Below are 25988 nucleotides of genomic sequence, written 5' to 3'. Positions count from 1 at the left end.
ATTGTACTCTTAAGCCACCTCTATCCATTGCTGACTGCAAATGCTGTTGCTATAAACATTGGTGTGAAAATATCCATTCTTTTCTCCACTATCAGTTCTTCCAGTTATATACTTAGCAAAAGGGTTGCAAGATCATGTGACAAGCCCACCCCAAGCTTCGTGTGGAACCACCAAACTACCCTCCAGAAGGGGCTGCCAGTGAATCTCCACATTTTCTACAGCCCTTTTTTTTCTCTCTGTGTATTTTTAAACAATTTTATTCATACATCATACATTTCAACCTATGTAAATAGACATGCCTTTGACACCATAACCTATATGAAGACATTTCCTTTTCTTCTGCATACAATCCATACTCCTCCCCACACCCCCACTTGTTGACATTTCCTGTTGGCATAATGCTTTTATTGCATTCAGTAGAAGCATATTACAATGTTACTATTGACAATATACCCTAGCTTGTATTGATTATACCATTTCCTGGATACCATCCATTTTCAACCCCTTATAATGTTGACATTCATTTGTTCTCCATCATGCAAAAACATTTTTATATTTGTACATATAATCACTATCATTGTCCACTCAAAGCATTCCTAAGTTACACCATCTCAGTCTTTATCCTCTATCTTTCCTCTGGTTTCACATGTGCCCTAGCCCTTCTCGATCAAACATACTCACATTCAGTTTCATTCAGTATATTTATATTATTGTGCTGCCATCAAGTAGTAATGTGCTATCCATTTCTGAAGTTTTACAATCAGTCCTGTTGCACAATCTGTATTCCTTCAGCACCAAATACCCAATCTCAACCCTCTTTCTATCTCCTGATAACTTGTATTCCTAACTTTAACTGTCAAAGTTCACCAATCAAAGACAGTTCATCTTAGTGAGACCATAGAGTATTCGTCCTTTGTTTCTGGCTAATTTCACTGAACACAATGTCCTAAAAACCCATCCATGTTGTTAAATGTTTCATAACTTTATTCTGTCTTATAGCTGCATTATATTCTATTGTATGTATACACCAAAGCTTGTCTAGCCACTGGTCCCTTGAAGGACATTTGAGTTGTTACCACCTCTTGGCAACCGTAAATAAAGCTGCTATAAACACCAATGTGTAAAGGTCTGTCTGTGTCCTTTCCTTGAATTCCTCTGAATATATAACTAGTACTGGGTTTGCTGGATCAAAAGAAGTCTATACTTAGCCTCCTGAGTAACGATCAAACTGCCTTCCACAGCAGTTTTGCCACTTTATTTTCCCATCAACACATGAAAAGTGTACCTTTTTTTCCACATCCTGTCCAGAACTTCTTTTCTGCTTTCATTTTTATTTGCTGATATTTTATACAGTTTAGGAAGTTCCCTTCTATTCCAATCTTTTGAACAGCTTTCATCAAGAAAGACTGTTAAATGTTGTCAAATATCTTTTCTGCATCAATCGAGATGATCACGTGTTTCTCCTCATTAGTTAATTGAGATTTGGTGTATTAATTTGGTCAATTGATTTTATTGTGTTGAACTAACCTTGCATAACTGAAATAAATCTCACTTGGTCATTGTGTACTATTCTTTTAATATGCTAATGGGTTCAATTCGTAAGTATTTTGTTGAGGTCTTTTTAATCTATACTAATTAAAGAGAGGGGTCTGTAATTTTCTTTTCTTGTAGTATCATTGTCTGACTTTGGTATTAGGGTGATGTTGGCTTCATAGAATGAGTTAGGTCATTTTCCCTCCTTTTCAGTTGTTTTGAAGTGCTTGAACAGGGTTGGTACTAATTCTTTTTTGAATGCTTGGTAGAATTTACATGTGAAGCCGTCTTGTCTTGGACTTTTCTTTTTTGTGGAGCTTATTGATTACTGATTCAACCTCCTTTACTTGTGATTGGTTTGTTGAAGTCATCTATTTCTTCCTGAGTCAATGTTGGTTGCTCATGCCTTTCTATGAAACTGTCCATTTCATCTACATTATCTAGTTTATTAAAATATAGTTACTTATATTATCCTCTCATTACCTCCTTTATTTCTTCAGGGTCAGTGGTTATGTTCTCTCTTCCATTTCTGATTTTATTTATTTGCATCCTCTCTCTCGCTCTCTTTTTTTTTTTTTGCAGCCTAGCTAAGGGTCCTTTGATTTTATTGCTTTTCTCAAGAACCAACTTCTGTTTTTGCTGACTTTCTTGATTGTTTTCATGTTCTCAATTTTACCTCTTTCTGATCTGATTTTTGTAATTTCTTTTCTTTTGTTTGCTTTGGGATTAGTTTGCTGTTCTTTGTTTAGCTCTTCCAAGGGAACAGTCAATTTCACAATTTTTGCTCTTTTTTCTTTTTAATATAGGCATTTGAAGCAATAAATTTCTATCACCATATTATCTTTGCTGCATATCATAAATTTTGATATGTTGTGTTCTCCTTTTTATTTGCCTTGAGATATTTACTGATTTCTCTTGAAACACCTTCCTTGGCCCACTGCTTGTTTAACAGTGTGTTGTTTAGTCATATATTTGTGAATTTTATGGCCCTCTGCTTATTATTGATTTCCAACTTCATTCCATTGTGAGCTAAGAAAATGTTTTCTATAATTTCAATGTTTCTAAATTTATTGAGACTTACTTTGTGACCCAGCATGTGGTGTATTCTTGAGAATGACCCATAAGCCCTTGAGAAAAAATGTGTAACCTGCTGATGTGGGGTGTAGTGTTTAGTAAATGTTTGTTATGTCTAGTTCATTTATCATATTATTCAAAATCTCTGTTTCATTATTGATCCTCTGCCTAAATGTTCTATCCATTGTTGAGAGCAGAGAATTAAAGTCTCCAAATATTAAGGTAGAGGTGTCTACTTCTTCCTTCAGTGTTGTCACTGTTTGCTTCATATATTTTTGGAGCACTCTGGTTCACTACATAAATATTTATAATTGTCATGTCTTCTCGTTGAATTATTTATTTTATTAACAGATGATGTCCTTCTTTGTCTCTTTTAATTGTTTCACATTTGAAGTATTTTATGTTGTATATTAGTATAGTAACCTCTACTCTTCTCTATTGTAGTTTGAATGAAATATCTTTTCTTAGCCTTTCACATTCAACCAATTTATGCCCTTGGGTCTAGAGTCTCCTATAGTCAACATATAGATGGGCCCTGTATTTTAATAAATTCTGCTAGCCTATATCTTTTGATTGGGGAATTTAATCCATTAATATTTTATGTTATTACTGTAAAGACAGTACTTCTATCATTTTGTCTTTTGGATTTTATATATTATAACTATTTTCTTTTTTTCCTTTAATGATAGTCTTCTTTTCTACCTTGTTCTGAAGACCTCTCTCTGCCTTTCCTATCTGCCTGTAGTGCTCACTTTACTATTTCTTGTAGATCCAATCTCTTCTATTAGTCATAAATTAGTCAATGATTGTTTGAAAATATTTTAATCTCCCCCAATTTTTTTCTTTCTTTTTATTTTTTGGTGCATGGTCTGGGAATCAAAACTGGACTCCCACATGAAAGGCAGGCATTCTATCCTCCAATTTTTGAATGACAGTTTTGCTAGGTATAGAATTCTTGGTTGGTAGTTTTTCTGTTTTAGAATCTTAAATAGATCATACCACTCCCTTCTCACCTCCATGATTTCTACTGAGAAATCCACAAATAGTCTTAATGATCTTTCCTTGTATGTGATGGATAGCTTTTCTCTTGCTGCTTTCAAAATTGTCTCTTTGTCTTTTACATTTGATAATCTGATTACCATCTTGGAGTATGTCTATTCTGATAAATTCTGTTTGGTGTATGCTGCATTTCTTAGATTTGTGATTTTATGTCTCCAACATGAGATGGGAAATTTTCAGTGTGAATTCCTCCATTAGTCTTTCTCCCTCTTTTTCCTTTCCCTTCTCCTTCTTGTACACCACATCACATATACCTGCATGCTTCATGTTGTCATTCAATTCCCTGAAACCCTGCTCATATTTTTCTATTCATTTCCCTATTTTCTTTTGTGCATCAGATTTCAGGTGTCCAGCCCTCTAGTTTAGTAATCCTTTCTTCTGCCTCTTCAAATCTATTGTTGTAGGTTTCCATTGTTTTTTTACATCTCTTCTATCATGAGTTTCATTCCCATAAGTTCTGTGATTTGTTTTTTTCAAACTTTTGAGTTCTTCTTTATGCTCAACCAATGTCTTCTTTATATTTTTTCTCAATTCATTGATTTTTTGATAAGATTTTGCCTGTCCATTCAAACATCCCAAATTAGTTATTTCAACTCCGTATCTCATTTGAAGTGTTGGGTTTGTTTCTTTGACCAGGCCACATCTTCAATTTTCCCAGTATTACTCAATTTTTGCTGGTATGTAGGAATTTGATTTCCTTAATCAGTTTATTCTGAAGGGTATTTTCACTCTTTTACCTAGAATTTTCTTGCTGGGTGGTTTTGTTCTCCATCTATTATTTGTTATTTGGTTAAACTTATTTAAGAGCTCTAGCTTAGATTCTGTTTAACTGATCATAATTTTTCAGTTCTCATTTTTTCTTTTTCATGCCCTGGAAAATGGAGCTTTTTTTTTTTTTTTTTGAGGAAGGTCTCCTCAGATATCATAGACCCAAGTCATATTTTCCAAGAACAGATAGGTCCAGGGCTCAGGAGGAGACAGTAGACAGCATGTATATTCCCTGAGACCCTAAAGTTTGACAGAGTTTCTTATCAAGTCTCTAGACTCAATGCTCTCCTTTCCTGCCCTGTATGTGGTACTTGTCTACCTGCAACTTCCCACCAGCTTAAAGTGAAGCAGTGCCTTTAATTTCAGCAGACTATCCTGTCAGAGGCATGATTGATATAGAGGTGAGAATAGGTGGGCTTTGATTATTTCTGTTTTCTAGCCTCTGGGCATGAATTCCTTGAAGGAGGGATTCCACTTGAGCTGGGCCCCACCTACCTTTTCCTGGGAAAAAAAGGCCCTTTAGGGAGTTAACCCCTTTCACCTGACTAGTTACTTTGTCTCACAGACAAGTCTTAATGCTGCCCTTTCTTGGCTTAATGCTGGAGCCTGAGAGTACTTGCAGGTCTATCTAATGAGCTATTAAGAAGTAAAAAAAGCAAAAATGCCTTTTCAGAGAAGGATCTCCTCTCCTTGCATTCGTCAATCAAGAATTTGACTTGGTATGTGACTCTATTTATCTCCAGGCTTTATGTGCCCTTTTTTCTTGGAGTCCAGTCCTTATCCGGTATTTTGTGCTGGTTGTTATAAATTTAGGGTCACAAATGTTAACCATGTGGTAACCACAAGGAAAATAGATGAAAAATATATCTAGATAAGAAAGAGAGGACACTCAATATGGTACCACACAAAAAATCAAATAAATATACAATAATAAATAATGGAAGAAATGAGGGACACAAAAGTTATAAAATACTAAAAAGGCTAAGTGACAGAATGGCCAAAGAAAGTCCTGCATTATCAGTTGTGACTTTAAATGTAAATGGATTAAACTCTCCAGTCAAAAGCCAGAGATTAGCAGAATGGAAAGAAAAGCATGCCTCACCTGTAGCCTCTCTACAAGAGTTTCAACTTAAATTCAAAGATACTAGCAGATTGAAAGTGAAAGTATAAAAAAAAAAATACCATGTACCATGCAAGTAGTAAACAAAAGAGAATAGGGTAGCTATATTAATATCAGTTAAAATAGACTTAAAATATAAAATAGCAACAAGGGACAAAAACGACAATTATATATTGATAAAGGGGATAATTCAACAAGAATATACAACAATTGCACATATACATACTCCTGAAAAGCAGAGTCCCAAATACATGAAGAAAATTCTGACAGATTTGAAGGGAGAAAGAATTTAGAGGTTCTACAGTAGTAGTAGAAGATGTTAACATACCATTCTCAATAATGGATAAAAAAATCAAGTCAGAAGATCAGTAATGAAATACAAGATTTAAATGATAATCTAAACCAGCAAGACCTATGTCCAGAACCAGAACATATCACCCAATAGAAACAGAATACACATTTTTCTTGAGTGCACATGGATCATTCTCCAGGATAGACTGTATGTTAAGTAACAAAGACAAGCCTCAATAAACACAAAAATATTAAAATTATGCAATGCATATTCTCCAACCACAACAAAGACAGAAAACTATAACAGAGAAAAAATTGAAAATTCAGAAGTATGTGGAAACTATGCAGCATATTCTTGAACAAACTATGTGTTAAAGAGGAAATCACAAGCAATGTCAGGAAATGTGTTGAGGTGAATAAAAATGAAAATATTACATAGTAAAATTTATGGGATATAGTGAAGGCAGCACTGAGAGAGAACTTTAGAGCTCTACCTACTTACTTAAAAAAAAGAAAGACTTCAAATTAGAGGCCTAACCTCAAAACTGGAAGAACCAGAAAAAGAAAAACAAATTAAATTAAAACCAAAGTGAGAAATAGAAAGGAAATTACGTAGATTATAGGGGAGATAGATGAAATAAAAAATCGAAAGAATCTCCAAATTAAAAAGTTAGGTCTTTGAAAAGAGCGATAAAAATGGTAATGCGTTAGCTAGACTAATGAACAATAGAGAGGATACAAATAACAAAAATCAGACATTACAACTGACCCCATTGAAATAAAAGAACTGTATGAGGCTACTATAAAGAACTGTACACCAATAAATTATATGGCCTAAACAAAATGGAAAAATTCTAATCTATCTCGACTCTGGAAGAAATAGATCCCAACAAACCAATGACTAGTAAAGTGTTTGAATCAGTAATCAATAACTTCCCAACAAAGGAAAGCCCAATACCAGTCTGTTACACAGGGTATTCTACCAAATATTCCAGAAAGGCTTAACTCTAATTTTGCTCAAACTCTTCCAAAAAGCTAAAGAACAGGAGACATCCCCTAATTCTATCTACAAGGCTGACATTGTCCTGATATCAAGGCCAGATAAAGACACCACACGAAAAGAAGACTACAGTCCATTATATTTTATGACTATAGTTGCAAAAATCCTTAAATGAATATTAGTAAATTGAATCTAACAGCAAATTAAAATGATTATACATCATGATGAAGTAGGATTAATCTCAAATGTGCAAGGTTGGTTCAACATAAGGGAATTAATGAATGTAATATACCACACTAGCACAACAAAGGAAACAAAACAACAACAACAACAAAAAACATATGATCATTTCAATTAATACAGAAAAGGGAATTGCAAAAGCGAACACTGCTTCTTGATAAAAACACTTTTAGCACTAGGAATGGAAAGAAACTTCCTCAACATGATAAAGGGCATATATGAAAAGTCCATAGCTAATGTCCTACTTAATGGTAAAAGACTGAAAACATTTCCTCTAAGATAAGGAACAAGACAAAGATGCTTACTGTCATCACTATTATTCAACATTGCATCGAAGGTTCTCCCCAGAGCAATTTGGCAAGTAGAAGTAAAAGCCATCAAAATCAGAAAGGAAGAACTAAAACTTTTCCCATTTGCAGATGGTATGAAATACAGAAAACCTGAAAAAAATCCACAGCAAATTCTCCTAGAACTAATAAATTCAGCAAAATGGTGGGGTACAAGATCATCACTCCAAAATAAGTAGTGCATAAGCAATTAACAACTGGAAGAATACACAAGCAATTAACAACTGGAAGAATAAATCCAGAAAAAAAAATTCTTAGGGCATAGGCTGTCATCTAAAATGGGCAGTTGAGATAGGCTCTAGGGAAAGAAAGAGCAGCAGTGAAGCTTAAAGGATAACACTGTTTCCCAAGTTGTTGCTTTGTTAAATGAAGCTTGGGAGAAAATTTCTGCTTCTGGAGCAGGCTTAAAAATAGGAAGTATGAACCCTTTAGGATACCCTGGGTCTTGAAGCCTCTATGCAGTAATAGGAACATGGATACAGTCTCACAATTTCTTCTCTCTATCTCTAGCCCATAGTGACAGTACTAGCCTGTTCCTTTTGGTTTTTCTCTTCCTACCATGGCCTATATAATTCATTCTTGCTACTATTTTTGACGACATACATTAACACTAACAGTACCCTCAAATAATGTTTCTGTCAGGGGAAGAATAAAGAAAGGCAGAGGGAAAAGCTAAATTTACTTTTTCTCAGAGTGAGCACCCTTGGAGACTTCATGCACATTCACTCACCTCCTCTCTCTAGTTCTATGTGTCTTACCTGTGCTATACTCTTACCATTTTCCTTTTATATCGAGAAAAGATGACTCTATCAAATAGTCAGCTAATAAATAATAAAATAAGACCCAATAATTAATTCATTGCAATTCATTGCTTTTGTAATGTAATTGCTGGGTAGATGCATTTTACATCTCAATTTAATTCAGTTGAGCAAATATTATCAAAAATGTTTACTCTATGCAGTGAGTTTATACACGTGGGAGATACCAGAGGGGTGAAAGTAGTCAGATTTCATCCAGAGAGAGATAGATTTATAAATAACTAAAAGGCAATGTTAGATCTTTTTATATGCTGCTAAGGGATAAAGATGAAACAGAAATTAACTGTCTGGGTTTAAAGGTTGGTCAAAGAAATATTTCTGAAACCATTGAATGCATTCTAAATTCAATGAAGGAACAGAGGCAAAACTGAAAACACATTCACCAATGTAAAAAATAAACTTTTTCCTTTTTTCAGATGCATGTTTATATTGGGTGTCCATGTGCAAGTGTGCATGTGTGTGAGACTTCAATACATTTCTACACCTATTAAACACCTATTATACTTTAATTAATATATATTTCACTAACTCATCTCCAACTGGCACCTAAACTAGTATCTGCCACAAGCATTTAATAAATTATTGCTTGAAATGATGAATAAATAAAGTATGACACTTGGATCAATTTCCTATGTTGTACAGTGTTGTACAGAATTTTATGCATGGATTATAGATAATGACAAACAACAAGAGAAAACTTTGACTCTCAGCTATTTGTTCATGGAAGCATTTCAGGTGGTATGTTTCCCTTATGAATTTATTATTTTATAACTCCTGGGCTACAAAACCAGTGGTGACAGGAGAGTGGTATAATTAATTATACATTCCATTATATGTCTTTTGAGGTCAGTAGATATGAAAATATACAGCACCAATTCAGAACAATCCAAGTTGCAGAGTGACAATACACATGTACATTTTGCAGTAATTATCTTTCAAAATTACTACAATATTTGGATTTTTTATATTTTCAAAAGTTAGGTTTCACAGAAAAGCTCATTTTCTAGTATCACAACAATAATTTAAAGGCATTGTCAGGCATTGTCACATAACTGGTGACAGTAAATGTAAGCAGAAACAAAAACACACAAATAAAAATTTATCTAGATGTGATTGTACTCACACAGGGATGTGTCTGGATTTACCCCTTCTAATCTGATGTACCCATTTCTAAACTCCTTATGACTTTCAGGACTCAATTTGGCCCTCTTTTTCAATGCCCTACCTTTCCCTTTTATTGTTTCATTTACTTGTTTAGTTTCTGTTAATGCAATTCCTGTATCTGTTTTTTGCTCTCAAACTTAGCTGGTAACACACACTAAATAGTTCCTATGACTATTCATTAGAATGGTCCATCCACGCTTGTAATTTCACAATTAACTTGAAAGCGATGTTCTACACTGTCCTAAGTCATGTATACTACAGTACCTATGAGATATCTGCCAGCAGAGTTCATGTTCAAAGACAGGGACAAGAAAAAGATGTGGGAGAATGCTATCCTTGTGGCTGGAAAAAGGGTATGGAATGGGGACACAGAGTATGAAATACAAATTTAATCTACTCAATCTTTTTATCTAGGGCAAGGCCAATTCTATGAGAAGTATTTCTGGTTGTTTGATCACTCTTTCTGATCATTACTTTGCACCATATTATTGAATGTGTTTATATAGTTAATGCATTAGTTCCATTATGATTTCAGAAAATGTACTGCACCTATGCTTGGAAAAAGAAGGTTTTGTGGAGGAGAAAACAGGGATGAATATCTTGCATTTGCTTTTTTACTGTTTCTATGAGGATCAGAAAGCATTAAGCCAGAGTCTCACCATCATTTTCCACCAGCTTCCCAAAAGAATTACCTCACAGATAAATTTACTTTGATGAAAATGTTTTTTATAAACATAATGATTCCTATCAAAGTATTTAAATGGAAACAGACATCAGTGTGTGTGTGTGTGTATATATATATATATATATATATATATATATATATATATACACCTATATATATATATATATACCTATATATATATATATACCTATATATATATATATATATATATATATATATATAGGCAGCCTCTGCCATAGGAGGAATTGTTGGCTTTTAATCCTCCTATAGATAAAATTAGACTGCAAACTCTAATTTTGCAGGAAGAGGAATGTCAATTTCTTTTAAAATCCAATTCAATCCCTGCACTTAAGTGCCTGCCTGTAATTGAGGAAACTGAGAAAAGTGACAATACTGAAATTTGTCACTATAAGTCTGGTACTAATTCTGACTGCCACCTAAAACCACATCCACTCCAGAGCTGTAGGATTCTCTAATGGGGCATGCTGACTTGCAACTTTTATGTACTCCAGAAAAGCCATATTCCTTTAATCCAATCTTATGGGGGCAAACTTATTGCTGGGTGGAAACTTTTAATTAAATTGTTTCCATGTGGATGTGATCCTGCCCCATTTGAGATGGGTCTTAATCCATTTATTGGAGTCCTTAAAGAGAATCAAGAGATTTTAAAGGAGAAAGAAAATGCTCCAAAAAAAGTAATGAAAGGACCCACAGATGCTTGGATACAGATTTGCCTTAGGAAATGCGAAGGACCCACTGAACTGAAGGACCTAGAAACTGGAAAGGGCTGAGAGAAGATAAGAGATTAAATCCAGAGTTTGCCTTAGAGAAGCAAAGAGAGGATCCACTGATGCTTGAAGAAGGAAAATGCCCTAAGAGAAGCCAGATGACCCATAGGAGCTGAGAGAACCATTTTGAAACCAACCCAGGAGAGAAGGGCTGGCAGATGCTGCCATGTGCATTCCCAAATGATAGAGAAACTGCATATGTGATAGGCCTTTCTTGAGTGAAGGTACTCTTATTGATGACTTCATTTGGACATTTTCATGGCCTTAGAACTGTGAATGTGGAACCTAATAAATACCCTTTTAAAAGCCAGTCCATTTCTGGTATATTGCATTCTGACAGCTTTGGAAACTGAAATATGGGTTTTTGTTGCCTTTCAGGAAAAACCATGTCTAGCTGACAATAGCATCCTTCACCATGATTGTTAATGCCACATTGAGCTTTGACAAATATCTATTTTATGTCTAACTTTCTAATTGATCTATATGGTATTTGTTCGTTTGTTTTTTTTTTTTTATAAATCTCTGGTTTTCTATTATTAAACTAGAACAAATTGCATTACTAACATCATCACAGGTATTATTTCAAAATGTTTTGTATTTTTTATTCCTCAAATAGAATTCAACTTTATAATCACTCATAGTTTTTGTTAAAAATAAGAACTAAAAAAAATATTTTATTAACCTGGGGTCAAAAAACTATAATGGATTAAAAATTGAATGTCATAATATATCATCTTGGCATAATACTCCTGGTTGGCTGAATTTCTCAACTCTGAGTTGAAACAAGTCCAAGAAAAATCAAATGTGTAGTCATGTATTACGCCTACATTTTAATCGTCCATTTAGTTTCTTTTTTTTATCTTCCCTCCTTTCCTTCTTTCTTTTAAATTTCTGATATGATCTAGCCACATATTTTCCTATTTTAATTAATTAATAAAGTACATTTAGGAAAGAAGAGCCAAATAAAATTAGAAACTTAAATGAATATTGATTTGCTTGAAGGAAACTTACTGTCCTTCATAGAGACAAAGTCTTCTAACTTGGCCACACCCAACTATAGATGACTGAGTTCAAGTATTGACGTACGGCAATGTTTATTGTGTGGCAGGCATTATGGAGTATTGTTTATTAGGAAAAGAGGTCACAAAAAAATTGGGCAAAAAATCTATTCATTTTAAATGGGCATATCTCATGAACCATGTTGTTCAATGGCTCTCGCGGTTTTCTCTCAGATAATAAATGTCAATGTAAAGAAGTTTTTTTGTTTGTTTGCTTTTTAATCATTGGGCAGAGGAAAGAACACTGGGTTGAGAATCAAAGAACTGGTTTCTTCTTCCAACTGTAACAATAGGACAGGTGATGTGGTGTAATCCATTCAACACGCCTTCGTTTTTCACCTCATTTCTAAAATGGAGGATACCAGTAGTTCCGATCTTATGTTACCTCTAGTTCAAAACTTCTGAGTCTGTACGAAATGTATTGTTGACATTTTCTTGTGGAATTTTACAAACATGGGGAATTATCTAGTGGAATTTTACAAAACTTGGTTTTGAATGAATAAAGGGAATTGACACAGTATCAAATATATAAGGATGAATTCTCCTGACCTTTTTCAAATTCTACGTTATCTCAAAGGTTATAATAGTCAAAGTGCAAGAGTTCATGTCTAATATATGAGTATAAATCACAATTATGAAATATGCAAACAACTCAGGATATGGCTTTTGTAACTTTGGGGGGAAGAGTTCTAGGTATAATAATAGATCAGAACTTGGGGGACTTAATGGCATCATTTATTGGCATTCTAGTCATTTATATTAAATTCAATAAAGGCATAATGGTGTTTATAAATTTGAATAAAACAACAGATATGCAAGTGTAAAAAAATCAGATTTTTCTCTCAGATTGCTTTCTTATTTTTGTATGTTCCTTTAAAATTTCTATTTTCATTTTTTTTCCTAAATAGCACAACTTATGTTTACTTTCATAAGTTATACTTGACAATACCCTTGTATTTTGGTGTTTTGTAAATTGAGCTTTATTCTACTTTTCAGATATATTGGGAATGCCAAGCATTGCCTTATATTATATACCTATCTTTGATAAAATCTACAAAAATGGAATCACTTTCTAAAATTGTGTTTTTATGGGTGTGGGACATTGCCATATTTACCCACAAGCAAATGTAAATAAATACATTTAAAACGCCATTATTATTAGGCCCTTCTACTGACTTTGAAGCCAGTAGATGTTAGAATAGTGAAATCACAAGGAAATATACTAACCGAAATTATTTCTTAGTAAAAATTAATTAATGAAAAGTAAAACTTCAGTTCATTATTCCCTTCTTAGCTTCCATTAACTATTGGCTAAGAATAATTGATTTTATAAACTATTGGCTAAGAATAATTGATTTTATACTTTAATAGCATAGAAGAGAGATTTAAGCCTTTTGTTGTTAAATTCATTATTCTGTCATTCAAGAAAGCATGGACTAAATGTGTGATGTATAATGCACTAAATGCAGTAGATGGAGAGACCAGTGAAAGAAACAAATATTAACAATTAAAATGCAACAGTTATTTACATCCTTAAAGAGGTATACACATAAGACACATTCAGACACCACAAAGTATGAGTGTTTACTATTTTTTTTTTTTATATGCTGTGTGGCAGGGTCACAGTTCACTATTTTTCCATAGAAGTATCCTATTATTGCTGCACCATTTGTTGAATTTTTGTGGTTTATTTTGCTTGTTTATTTATTTTTTGGGAAGTGCATGAACTGGGAGTTTGAATTACTCTTGCACCTCCAGATGTTTACTATATTTTGGCAAAGGGAAAAACAGTATGTGTTTTTCTGGAGTTGAGTCATTTAATTGTCTGACATTTAAATTTGCTTTCCATGCTTCCTGAAACACAAAATGAAGCTTTGAGATTTATATTTTGTGGGTCAGATATCTTTCATATTGTGAGAAGAAGTGCCTCAGACTGCACCTGATGTTTCCCTGATTCTCTAGGCAATGAAAGTCAACACTGCCAATGTAGGGGCAACTGCTGCCCCTGAAGCTAGCACAAAAATTAAGTTTTAAGCAAAGTCAGTCATTGTCCAACATCTAAACTGAGAAAGAGCAGCATCACTTTTATGGATATGGCTGTTTCTCAAAGCAGAGAAAGAGAAAATACACCGTAGTTCGTGATGTCTTTGGAATGGCAAAGAGCTGGAAAATACACCTTCCTGATTTTGTGCAGCATTCCAAGATACTGATTGTGCAGGAGGAGTGTGTGATCAAGGCTGCACACATGCGAATACATAGGTGGGAAAGGGGCTTCTTTAGATAAAATATTTTGTCTCATGTTGCTTCTATAAAACCAGCTTCAAGAGTCTGCATTATTCTTGGCAATAGTTTTCCTTTAAATGATAAGCCCCACAAAGACAATGTTGGTCTTTCTCATTAGAAGTGCAGGGAACTAAAGCTTTGCTAAAATTGGCAGCAACAAGACTAGCAGGCTTCCTAATCTGAGTTGCAGTGAGGCTCTGATGTGACCTGGAAATCAACTCTCCCTTCTCCCCACTTTTTTTTTCTAGAAATCTAGATAACATTTAGAAGAAAAATATCCCATAAATAGTTTGTGTTTAAAAATTAACAAAGTTAGTATTTTAATGATCAAATTCTTTTTTTAAGAGAATGTTGGGTGTCATTTTTCTCTCTCCTTTATTGAAAAACTGTTTAAGAAATAAAAAATAGAAAGTTATATATAACTGAGGCATGTTGATCTTATATTTTCCTAATTGAAATATAAGGGAGTATCTTCTACACTTTCATTTTTGTATCAGAAATACATAATCAGGTATGTTTCTCTATTTTAAATAATTATTTAAAAATAAATCACTTCTTTGGCATGCATCAGTTTGAATATGCAAGCATGTACATTGTATCCTCATTCAATATTATGAAAACAAAAAATAACCTAGATGAACAAAATAAGGGACTGGCTTTTCAAAAACTGGGTTATAACCCATTGGAGGAGATTATGTATTTATAAAAATCATGTTGTTCAATGATATTTGAAATTTAATGGTGATCAAATCATTATATTGAATTTAAAATATATTTTAATTTTATGCTAAATTTAAATTAATTTATGTTAAATTTTAAAAGCACATTACAATATAGTGTGAATAGTATACACTCAATTTTACTTAAAACCTCTATAGAAATAACAATAGCATGACAAATGAGAATATTATAAAAAATGGCCTCTAAATATTAAGAATGTGAATTAATTAGATTATTATTGAAGCTAATGTTACTTCTGCATTTAGAGAAAACTTTTAAATTATTTCCTAAACTGAAAAAATAATTAAAAGTAAGCACTGGCTAGCCTCGTTGATACTGAGGATATATTTATACTTACTTACAGATGGGGTTTTGCAATTAACCAGTAATTACTTTAAAGCCTGTAAAAGAAGAAATCTTTAAGTTTCCTATGATTAAATTAATGGATTTATATTAAACGAAATTATGGAAAAGATAAAAATAAAGGGAAGCACACAGTCTTTCTCAAGCTATAGACATATTCTGGTTGGTGACAACATAGGACTTAACCTTTGAAACTTTTCTTACAAGCAAGTGCTCTGTGCATTGGTTTATTAAGACTAATGAGAGAAACCTGAAAGAAAATCTGAGGCTAAATAGAAAATAGTCTGGCTATGTGGCCCTTCCTGCTTGTGCCATCTCCTCTCAAACTGCTCAAAAGTACTTTTATCCCCAGCGATTGTGCCCACACCATATAGTGAATCACTTACAAGAGTTAATATATACTCTGCCTAAGACTCTGATGCCAATTAATCTAAAACTCAGAAACTCATTTCTGGATATCTGGAGTGACATTTTGCAGCGCCAGGAGGATTAGGTGAAGCTGAACAAAAAAGTGCCTGATACAAAATCATCTCATACAAGAAATTGTTGAAGAAGTTGGGCATGTTCAGTTAGACAAAGAAAGATTAAGGAGGAACATGATCACTGACTTCCAATGTTTGAAGCTCATCATGTAAACTATAGATCCACCGTTTCCTTGTTGGTAGAATGGGGAATTCAGGGTGAGAATTATAAGAGTTCAGATTTAAACCGTGTGAGGAAGATCGTTGGTTGGTTTGTCTAACCAACAGAAGTGTCACATACCACACCGATTTTCAGGCAGATACCAGGGTGACAGTTTACCAGTCATTTATTAATATCATCGTCTAGTGCCCACAGAGTGGAAACCATATCACAGTGAAAATAATCATAACTACAGTTATTGTAGTTGTTCCTTTACTATGCAGTGGTTATATTAACCTTGCTTACAGCTGCCTTAGATGAACTCTGGATTGATTGATTTTTGTCTGCATTTCAAAAGAAATTCTTGTGGGGGGGAGCCAAATAAATAAGCTTCAACTTTATTGTTTAAGAGGTTGGAGATTACAGCACAAATAAAAGTAGATCTTGAAAGAAAATAAAGTAAGTTGAATTTATCTTAAAAATTTCTATTTTTAAGATAGAAATGTGCTTTCAACTTTTAAATTAAAACCACATTATAAATTACATTGTGAAAATTGATTCATCAATGATATTTTAAATAGATGGTTACTGTTGATATAATTCTATCCTTACATAAATACATGTGGATTATAATTTTCAAGTTAAAGTGAATGTTATTGATTGGAATAATATAAATCTGTGAGCTATTTTCCTTAAACTTAATGAATGATAAGGTCTTTGATAAGATTTAGAGAAACTTTTCCTAAGAGGAAGTGATATCCAATGAGTTAAGAGATTGAGGAGTGAATAGGGTTTGGGAAGGGAAATGCACCTCGGATAAGGAAGTGTCCAGAGGCCTGAATATGAGAATACGGATGGTAAAACCCCAAGTAATGAGACCATTTCAGAGAGAGAAAGAAGAGGAAAAAAGGGGTGACCTGATTTGGGGAGGGAAAAAGAAGCATTTGTGGACTCATGGTACCATGTGATAACAGAATTATAGGAAATACTAAGTCGGAAGCAAAATAAGGTGAACTTCAAATATAGGTGTAAAAGAAAGTTTCTGACAAACTTTGTGAAACCAGTTTTGACACAATTCGTGACAGTTGGACAACAGGGTTTAGTGGCTTTGGAATGAAGAAGGGGAAATGGACACTGAAGCAATAAAAATCTAAGAAAAGCTATGTTTATGAAAATAGGAGGATATGGGGTTATTTGAGAAGTGCTTGTTTGTTCTTATTTATGAACAGAATTGAATATTTTAATGCTGATGAGGTAGCGCTAGTGAAGCATGAGACATTGTAAAATCAAAAATGAAAGAGAGAAAAGAGTTGATTTTTTGTGATAATATTCTAAGTAGATAATTCTTATCTAGTCTATCACAAATGAATTAACTGCTCTTTCAGCTACTTTCTCATATTATTAAATTTATAACAGCTTTTACAATGTGGGTATGTTTGTTTTGTCTATTTACATCAATTAAATCATGTGATCAATCTTGTTTGAATTTTGACCTTTTATCACAAATAGTGACTTGAACTTAGAGCTCAGTAAGGAGTGAATGAATGGATAAACAAGAGAGGATCAAAAGTCTTTCATCAGGGAGAAATTCTAAAATGGGGCGATAAGTTAGAAACAATGGAAACATGAAGATCTTCACAGATATTGTGAAGCTCTGAAATAGTAAAGAGTAATTTTAGTCAATTCAAATCAGTACATAGTTTGAAAATCTTAAATAAACTTTCTCACCTTTTTTCATATGTACATCCTGAGAAAATTTGCATAGCACACTGGAGGAGACTGACCAGAAGCTACTGGCTCCTTAGCTCTGATGGCCCCCTGTTCTAGCTGGCTGCTTTATGGATAATTAACCACAATTAACCCTTGTCACCCCTGTAACAACTTCACAGGACATCAGTGGCCCAAAGCTCACTGGTTAGGAATCTATGCTTTAAATAGACGAATTCTGACCACATACATGCTGATCTCAAAAAAGATGTTACTGCTCCTTCTTAAAAGATCAACCAAAATCCAAAGCCCATCAGACAGTTGAGGAAAATGACAACATAAACCAGAGAAAAGAGAAAAAATAATGATCCTGAATGAGCGAGCACAATCCGTCCATAAGAAAATTTAAACCACTTCCCCTAACATCCATAGAAAATCACATTACAGTTGTATCATAATTTAAGAACAGATATTAGGAAAAGAGAATAATTAGATAAAAATGGCTTTAAATATGAAAATACATTTAAGAATTATTTTCTTAAATATTTTTCAAGGAAATAGAACAAAGTGCCAAGCTGAGGAGATTTTAAAACATGTGAGAAAAATAATAAATCATCAATCAAGAATTCTGAGAATAAAAATTCTAGATAAAGAAGAATGAAATATGTAGGTTAGAAAATTTTGAAAGAAATATTATATAAGGATATGAGCTGCGGATTAAAAATTTTCACCTGGTGAATATACAGGATAATGAATGAAAAAAATATCCCCACTTAGTTTTCAAATATCAAAATGCTGAAGCTGAAGAGACATTTCCAGAATTCCAGAGGAGGAAAATAAACATAAAAAATAATCAACAAAAGAAAATAAAAAAGAGGAACAAAAAATAAAATACTCATTTTAATTGGAGAATGAAATTGATATTAGATTTCTCAAGGCAATGCAGAAACACGGATGCTAAGAATCAATGGAGCAGTGAAGTACAAGGTATGAGGAAAGATGAATTTCAAACAAGAATTCTCTATTTAGCAAAAATGATTAATTTACACCTGTAACCAAGAAATTAAGATTTAAGGGATGATTTTGATTACTGAATCATTATATAAACATTCTTTTTTGCTTTCTGGTATATTGGAGTAGACAGAAAGAAACACCTGAAATCTCTAAATTATAATACAGCTGCCTTGATCTCTGATGCTTGTATAGCTTTTATCTTCCAGCCCTGTAATTGTAAAAAAAAAAAAAAAAAAAAAAAACCTTGTGAATAACTTTCATTTGTACCCATTTATCCAGTTTTTCAACACTAGAGCCTTGTAATCACTAAACATAACCCCTAATGTTTATTAATGAAGAATCCTGAGTCAGCTCAGAACTAACCCATCCCTAGTCCAATTTTACGCTGACAATGGAGACTGGATCATTATACAACCAAAGTGGGCTCTCCTGACATGCTCAGTAGCTTAGACTTTAACATACAAATTATCTATACATCATTATGCTACTAAAAAATCGTGCCTATCATCATATTAAGGTTGCCATTTTCTTATATACATTGTGTAACTAAAAATGTAATCAATCTATGCATGCTCAATAATTATAGCACCTCTAATTACATCATCTGGAGCCACTGTGCTCGTTATCCTAAACCCTGCCCATTTTTTACTCTAGTAAAACTTTTCAAAATTATGGCACTTTAGGGAGGTAGATTTTGGGCCAATAGGCCATCTGCTCTCCTACCACACACTTAGTAATAAACTTTTTCTCACTTTGAAACCCCAGTATCTGAGGAATTGGTCATTTGAATGTATCAGGCAAAAAAAATCCAGGCCTTTGTCCAATAATGCACTAAGGATGATTTTAAGAAGATGCACATAAAATATACATCCACAATGCAATTTTGGAAGTTACACCAGGATCACCTTCTTCAAAGACAGATTGTCATATAATTTGCCAGGGCTGCTATGGAAAACACAGGTTGGCTTAAAAAACAGGCATTTGTTGACTCACAATTTGGGAGGCAGGAAGTTCAAAACAAGGTGTGGGCAAAGTCAAGCTTTCTCCAAAGCGTACTAGTGATGGCTTTCTTGCAGTCCCTGTCACATGTTGCTTTCTCTTTTTGCATCTCCTCTGGTTTCTGCTTCCCTGTCCAATTTGCTTTGCTGATAAGGACTTCAGCTATATTCAACTAAGATTCACCCTCATTTAATTTGGGCAAATCTAACCAATAGCATCTTCAAAGGTCCTATTTACAAATGGATTCATACTCACACGACCAGGGTAGAACTTGAACATGTCTTTTGAGGAGGTATGATTCCACCCCCAACAGTGATAAGCATGACCTGGAGAAAATGGAGATACCCATCCAGGAAAGCAATGAAAGTTGCATGATAATGCTTATGTAATAATAATAAAGAGCAACTTGCTTGCATCAAATCAATGGGTAGATAGAGGTATACAGTGGGGCTATTTAATAATATAAGTATTTCATTAATTCCTATGTTGAGTGTTTGTAATGTTTAGAAAGAACTGTAATATAAAAAGGACAAAGAAACTATAAAAAAGAAAGATAACTAGACATCTATAAAAATACTAACATGCAAAAAAAAACATATTTTATGCATATATAAATCAATTCATAAGGCATATATTGAAGTGGAACTCCAACTCAGAATGGTGAAATATACAATTATATTATCCAGGTCATAGGTTTATGGTGGCCATTTACAATTGTACTTGTCCATATACACTTGGAGACACTGCTTGGACCTGTTAGTGAATACATGAACTATTATAAAGCTAATTTGCATATACATGATCTTTTTTATATAAACTGAGAGCCTTGCAATATAATGCTTAAAGCAGTGGTTAGGAAATAAGCAGATTAAATTCATATACAAGTTCTAGAGTTGTGTGACCTTTGGCAAATTACAAAAAGCTCATTGCCTTAGCTTCTTCACCTATGAAATGGAATGATAGTATCCTATCTCATAATAGTCTGAAGAATAAATGAGTTAATTAAAATTAAGTATTTAAAACAGAGGTTATTATAATAAGTTACTACCTCACATAGCAGTTAGAAAAATGAAGTAATTTTTAGCCTAGATTAAGTGATTAAAATCTTAGAGTATTGCCTAATAAAGAATTTAAAGATTAGCAATTAAATGTGGTAATAATAGTATAAATGGAAGCACACAGAAACCTACTGAATTGTGAGAGCCATACAGCAAACTACTTGTGGTGTAAATAATTTGTTTTTGTTTCTGAGAAAAATTGAATTGGAGATAGTGATAAGGTAATAATATATTTTTCGATAATTTCCGAGATTGCTTCCCATCATCTTTCGTTTGTAGCTATGTGAATGTGTGGTGATAGAGTAAATTATTTATAAATCATGACTATCTTGGCATGAGAAAAATTCTCACCAAAAATTATTCCCATACTGGGAAAATCAACATGATACATCAGTGCTCAATTTATTATAACATGAATAAAGAATTCTGCTGATAATAATTGTGTTATGTTGAAAATGTAATGCTGAAATGTAGATATTGTTTTTAATTAAATATTGGCAATATTTTTTGATAAATTTTACAGATGTTGCTTTGCAAATCTACTTTCAGTTTGATATCTCCTATTTATCTGGCATTTCCAAATCAATAAATCATGAAGTATCAAAATGCATCTAAAATCTGGCCCTAGATATAAGATCAATATCTCTCCTCACTTTTCCTGAGTTTCAATTTACATGCTATAATGGCACTAGATTTTTAAATGACAAGATTAAAAGAAAGAGATCCAGGCCTCAATATATATTACTTCCATTAGGTCTTAGATAGATGAAACTACAGTGAAAATATCTGGCATGGTTTTGCAAAATTTTGTTAATTCAAAAATCCCAAAAAGCAACTAAAAATATATATATATATACTAATGATTACTGACGGGTGTATTTTGATATCAAATAAATTAAAATTTAAAACAGCAATTTACTACTCAAATAAACTATTTAAATACTTAACATAAAAAAGGCAAAGAGTAATGTGTTTCTGAAAGTTCAGTTTCCAGATTTTATATACATATGTAATTTATATATAATTATTATATATTAAAAACATGTACGTTTTTGTACCAAATATGGCCAAAGAAAAGGGAATAACTCAGTTACTTACAAAAAACATTTGAATGCTCTGGATGTAGTTCAAAGCAGTGGCTAAAAGCACAGGCTTTGCAGTGAGCCACATGAGCTTGCCCTGCTCCACCAATTATTAAACTACATGACCCTGGGCAAACTGCTTCATCTTCTATGTGTCCATTTAAAATTTGCATAATTGTAGCTAATTATAGAATGTAGGATGGATTGAAACATTAAATGAAATAGTGCATATAATATGTTTTGCACACTATTTGATATTGTGATAATTCAAAAGATATTAGCTGTTAGAGCCTAACCATGTTTTAGGAAAGAGGAAAAACTTGGCGATAAGAACTAATTTTAGAATTCCAAGAAAGAGAGAATAGAAAATAAGGTTATGTTTGCTATTTTTAAGAGCTGAGATGTTGGTGTTTTCTTTCTTTCTTTATTTATTTTACTATGTTATATTCGCACTGTGAGCTGCCACAATAGTGGTAACTTAACTGGTGTTTTATAATGAAAAACTAAAGAGTTTTTTTTTTGGCTTGCAAAGAGTATCTGAATGTGACCTGGTATTAAACGTATACTTTATAGCCAACTACTAGATAAGTACATGGGTATGCTTGTGTTTAATTACACTATAAATTATGCAAGATTAAGAAATGGAAGCCCTGAGATCTTGAAGCATTTTCTCTCAAGAAATAAAATGCTGAGTCATAAGGTCCACTAGGGTCCTGCTTTCTGTTAACTAGACTCAAAGGGAGGAGGGTGCCTGTGGATAAGGAAACATCAGGCAAAAAGAAAAATAAAGTATTAAAAAATGCAGTGGGAGGGTGTATTAGTTTGCTAAATGCTTCCAGAAATGGAGCAGCTTTTAAAAATGGAATTTATTAACTTACTAATTTACAGATCTAAGGCCTTAAAAATGTCCAAATTAAGGCAACCAGAGAAAGATACCTTGACTCAAGGAAGGCTGTTGTGTATCACAGGATAAGGCATATATGGCTGTGTGTTCTGGTCCTTGTTCCCACTTCTGTTGCTTGTTCCCAGTTTCTGATGCCAGTGGTTTCCTTTCTGAGCATCTGCAGACTCTCACTTAGCTCCTTTGAGACACAACTCTGGGTTCTGGCTTGCTTAGCATTTCATGGGTAGCCACATGTTGATGTCTGTGGGGCACTGCATCTCCAAACATCCATGTCTAGACTTCTGTTCTCTCTGTGGCACTCCAAGCCTCTCTAAATGTCTACATCTCTGTCACCTCTGAAAAAACTGTTCTTCAAGCATCTGATATTCCTCCAAAATGTTTCTCCTTTTAAAGGACTGCAGCAATCTAATCAAGACCCATTTGCATAGGCAGAGTCACATCTCCACCTAATCAATAAGGCACACCCACAATTGGGTTTATCATATCTCCATGGAAACAATCCAAAGTTTCCATCCCACAATATCGAATCAGGATTAAAAGATGGTGTTCCCTACAAGAGTGGATCAGAAAAAAGGACATAACTTTTCTTGGGTACATACTACCTTCAAACTGGCAGAGGACAATCCCCATTAAGAAACAAGGGGCAGTTTGAGTCACAGGCTAAGAAGGCAGCAGACTCCTGAGCATGGGTCCTGTGGAAGAAAATATCTTGTAGGTATAGAAAGGAGAATACAGGAAACCACAGCAGGTGCTGCTTGAGTAATAAAATGGTCTGAAGGAAATAAGACTGAGTCACAACTACTCAGCTAGATGGGATTTAGAGAACAGACCAATCTGCTTTGCAGACTTTGAAGGTGAGACACCATTTTCCTGAACGTGGCCAGGTTCAGTGCTCTAAGGAGTAAGAGTAAAACATGGAAATGAACCTCAGCCCCACTGGGCATCAAGTACTCTGATTTGCCAGGTGGGCTTCTGGCCAGGTGCTAAATTAGTATGAGCAAGAATGTCATATCTTTTCTTGAAATTATCTTTTACTGGCCTTTTTTTTTCAAATACCACTCACCCATAATTTGCAGTTCACCAGGCAAAATTAACCTTCACCAAGTTTTCCATCTGCCTTTTAAATCAAATATGAATTGAATTCATGACTTTAATATTCGGAATCCTCTTGTGCTCCTGGAGAATCTTCTCCTGCTGTCTGAACGCTTTTCATTTTGGTCTTTTTTCTGTCTCCTCGGCAGGATTGTAAAATAAATTCATGGGTAATCCCATCCAACTATAACTCACTCTCTCTTAGACTTTTAATCTTCTTTTATCTTTTAATCTGCACTATATTTTATGGCTGGCTTACAACTTGAAAGCTTTTTAAAACTACTGTATATGAAAAGTTCCATATAATGATGTATTTGCCAAAACACTGAAAAGGAACACTTTAAGTGTAATGGGAGATGCTTCATAATAAATAATAGAAGCATGAATTAATTAAGAACCATGAGTCATACTTTCATTTGGAAATAAGGGCATAGTTAATACTATCTTTTTTCATCAAATACACACTTTAAAATAGCATCAATATATGTTTTCCTGCTATAAGTAACAGGGACACCTCTAAACTATCTATATAAAGTACAATGTACTATATAGTATGCATCAAAAAATATAGGTTAGTGGTATAATGATTTTGTCTTATGCTTCTTTTTATATGGTAAACTGAAAAGTTCAAAATCGTTAACAAATGGACCATCATCCTATAAGGTGCTAATAAAATACATACTATTTTTACCTTTTTGTGAGTTTTGCCCAACTTTTAAAGTTTTTTAATAACATGAAACTCTTGTGTACAAAAGAATAAAGTTAGGCAGGTAAAGTGAGAGACTTTGAGAATACTATGAGAATAATTTTATTGTAATTCTTTCAAATTCATATCTTTTGTTTTATTCAAGGGAGAAATTTATATGAAATGAAGTGTTGATCCATCAAAGTTTACAGCAAATATCAATTCATTGTTTTTTTTTTCCTGTTTTTATAATCACATCTGTTAGTTTGGAGGTATCTAAGCCATACATTTTGAACTACCTACTATATGGATGAAGAAACTGAGAACACATTAATTGATTTAAACTATGTTATGTGCCCAGAATTTGGATTAGAAAGCATGTAAAATCTGGAAAAGTTTGAATATTGTTTGGCTAAAATGAATTTCTATCCTGACAAATGGGGTTACAACAAATACAGTAAAACAAATAGGTGTTCAGGTGTTTTGTTATTGTAAAAATTATTAAAATCAAACTGTGACATAACTTAAAAGGAATAAAATGTTAAATCACAGTACTTATACAAAAATAGTACATTTTTCTATTAGTCAAGAAAATTTAACCAATAATCAGTGCAGTTACTGCTACTTCGTGGTTGAACACTATTTCCATCAGCACTCATGGAGATAGGAGAACATTTTTGCAAATATTGCAAAGATATGTGCCTATGAGTTTGTGAAACTGATACAATAGTGAGTTTCAGGATTAGTTGGATTAATCAAGGTCACTTAGTTCCAGGTAATGTGTACTGTAATAAACGCTTCCAAACTTTATTCTAATTGATTTTCCACACATTATCTCAATATAGCCCTCACTGTTACAAAAGATTATTCTCTTCCTTGAAACTGAAAGTAGAGTTGTACACTCTTCTGTAGAATTAGCAGGACCAAATGTGTCAGAATTTTCAATATGCTAGTAATTGATTTGCATTCTTTGGCCACTACTATTAAGTCTCAAGACACTTGATTTGAAGCTGGTCCTTTCATTTCTGTTATAGACAGTAAAGCAGTGTCACTCATAACTGAAGACAGGAGGGGATATTTGGCCTTTTGGCTAAGTCAGGGGATGCCAGAAAGACTACATTTGAACTTTTCACACCAGCTGATCAAAATTATTTTCAAACCAAACTGCTTTTTTCATTTTATTATTCAGCAAATATGTATTAATTATTTTGTACCACAGCTACATGCTAAAAAAACGTTCAGAATGTAATCAAGAAACGGGCTATATATCCTGGTCTTATTAACTGGCAATTTCATCATTTAAGCAGCTGGAAAGTTATAAATGATGATCAAAACCTGGTCACCAGACCCTATAAGATAACTGAAAAAATGTGTACAAAAGAGTAAAGTTTGACAGGTAAAGTGAGAGACTAAGCATTTAAAAGATAGGAGGACAAAGAGGAGTTGGCCAAGAAAAATAAGAAATGCGGATGGGAGAAGGAGCGCTGGGGTAAAGTAACGTTGAGGAAGCCACAG

General features: G+C 33.5%; 1 protein-coding gene across 2 annotated transcripts in view; it reads left to right on the top strand.

The window, feature by feature from the left end:
• Positions 1 to 25988, top strand: part of CDH12 (cadherin 12) — a 368770-nt gene that overhangs the window by 195240 nt on the left and 147542 nt on the right. The gene's annotated exons all lie outside the window — the stretch shown is intronic.

The sequence above is a fragment of the Tamandua tetradactyla genome, chromosome 9 (genome assembly GCF_023851605.1).
Source record: "Tamandua tetradactyla isolate mTamTet1 chromosome 9, mTamTet1.pri, whole genome shotgun sequence".
In the NCBI taxonomy this organism is placed as follows: domain Eukaryota; kingdom Metazoa; phylum Chordata; class Mammalia; order Pilosa; family Myrmecophagidae; genus Tamandua; species Tamandua tetradactyla.
Note: the sequence above shows the minus strand (reverse complement) of the source record. Positions and strands in the feature narration are given on the sequence as shown.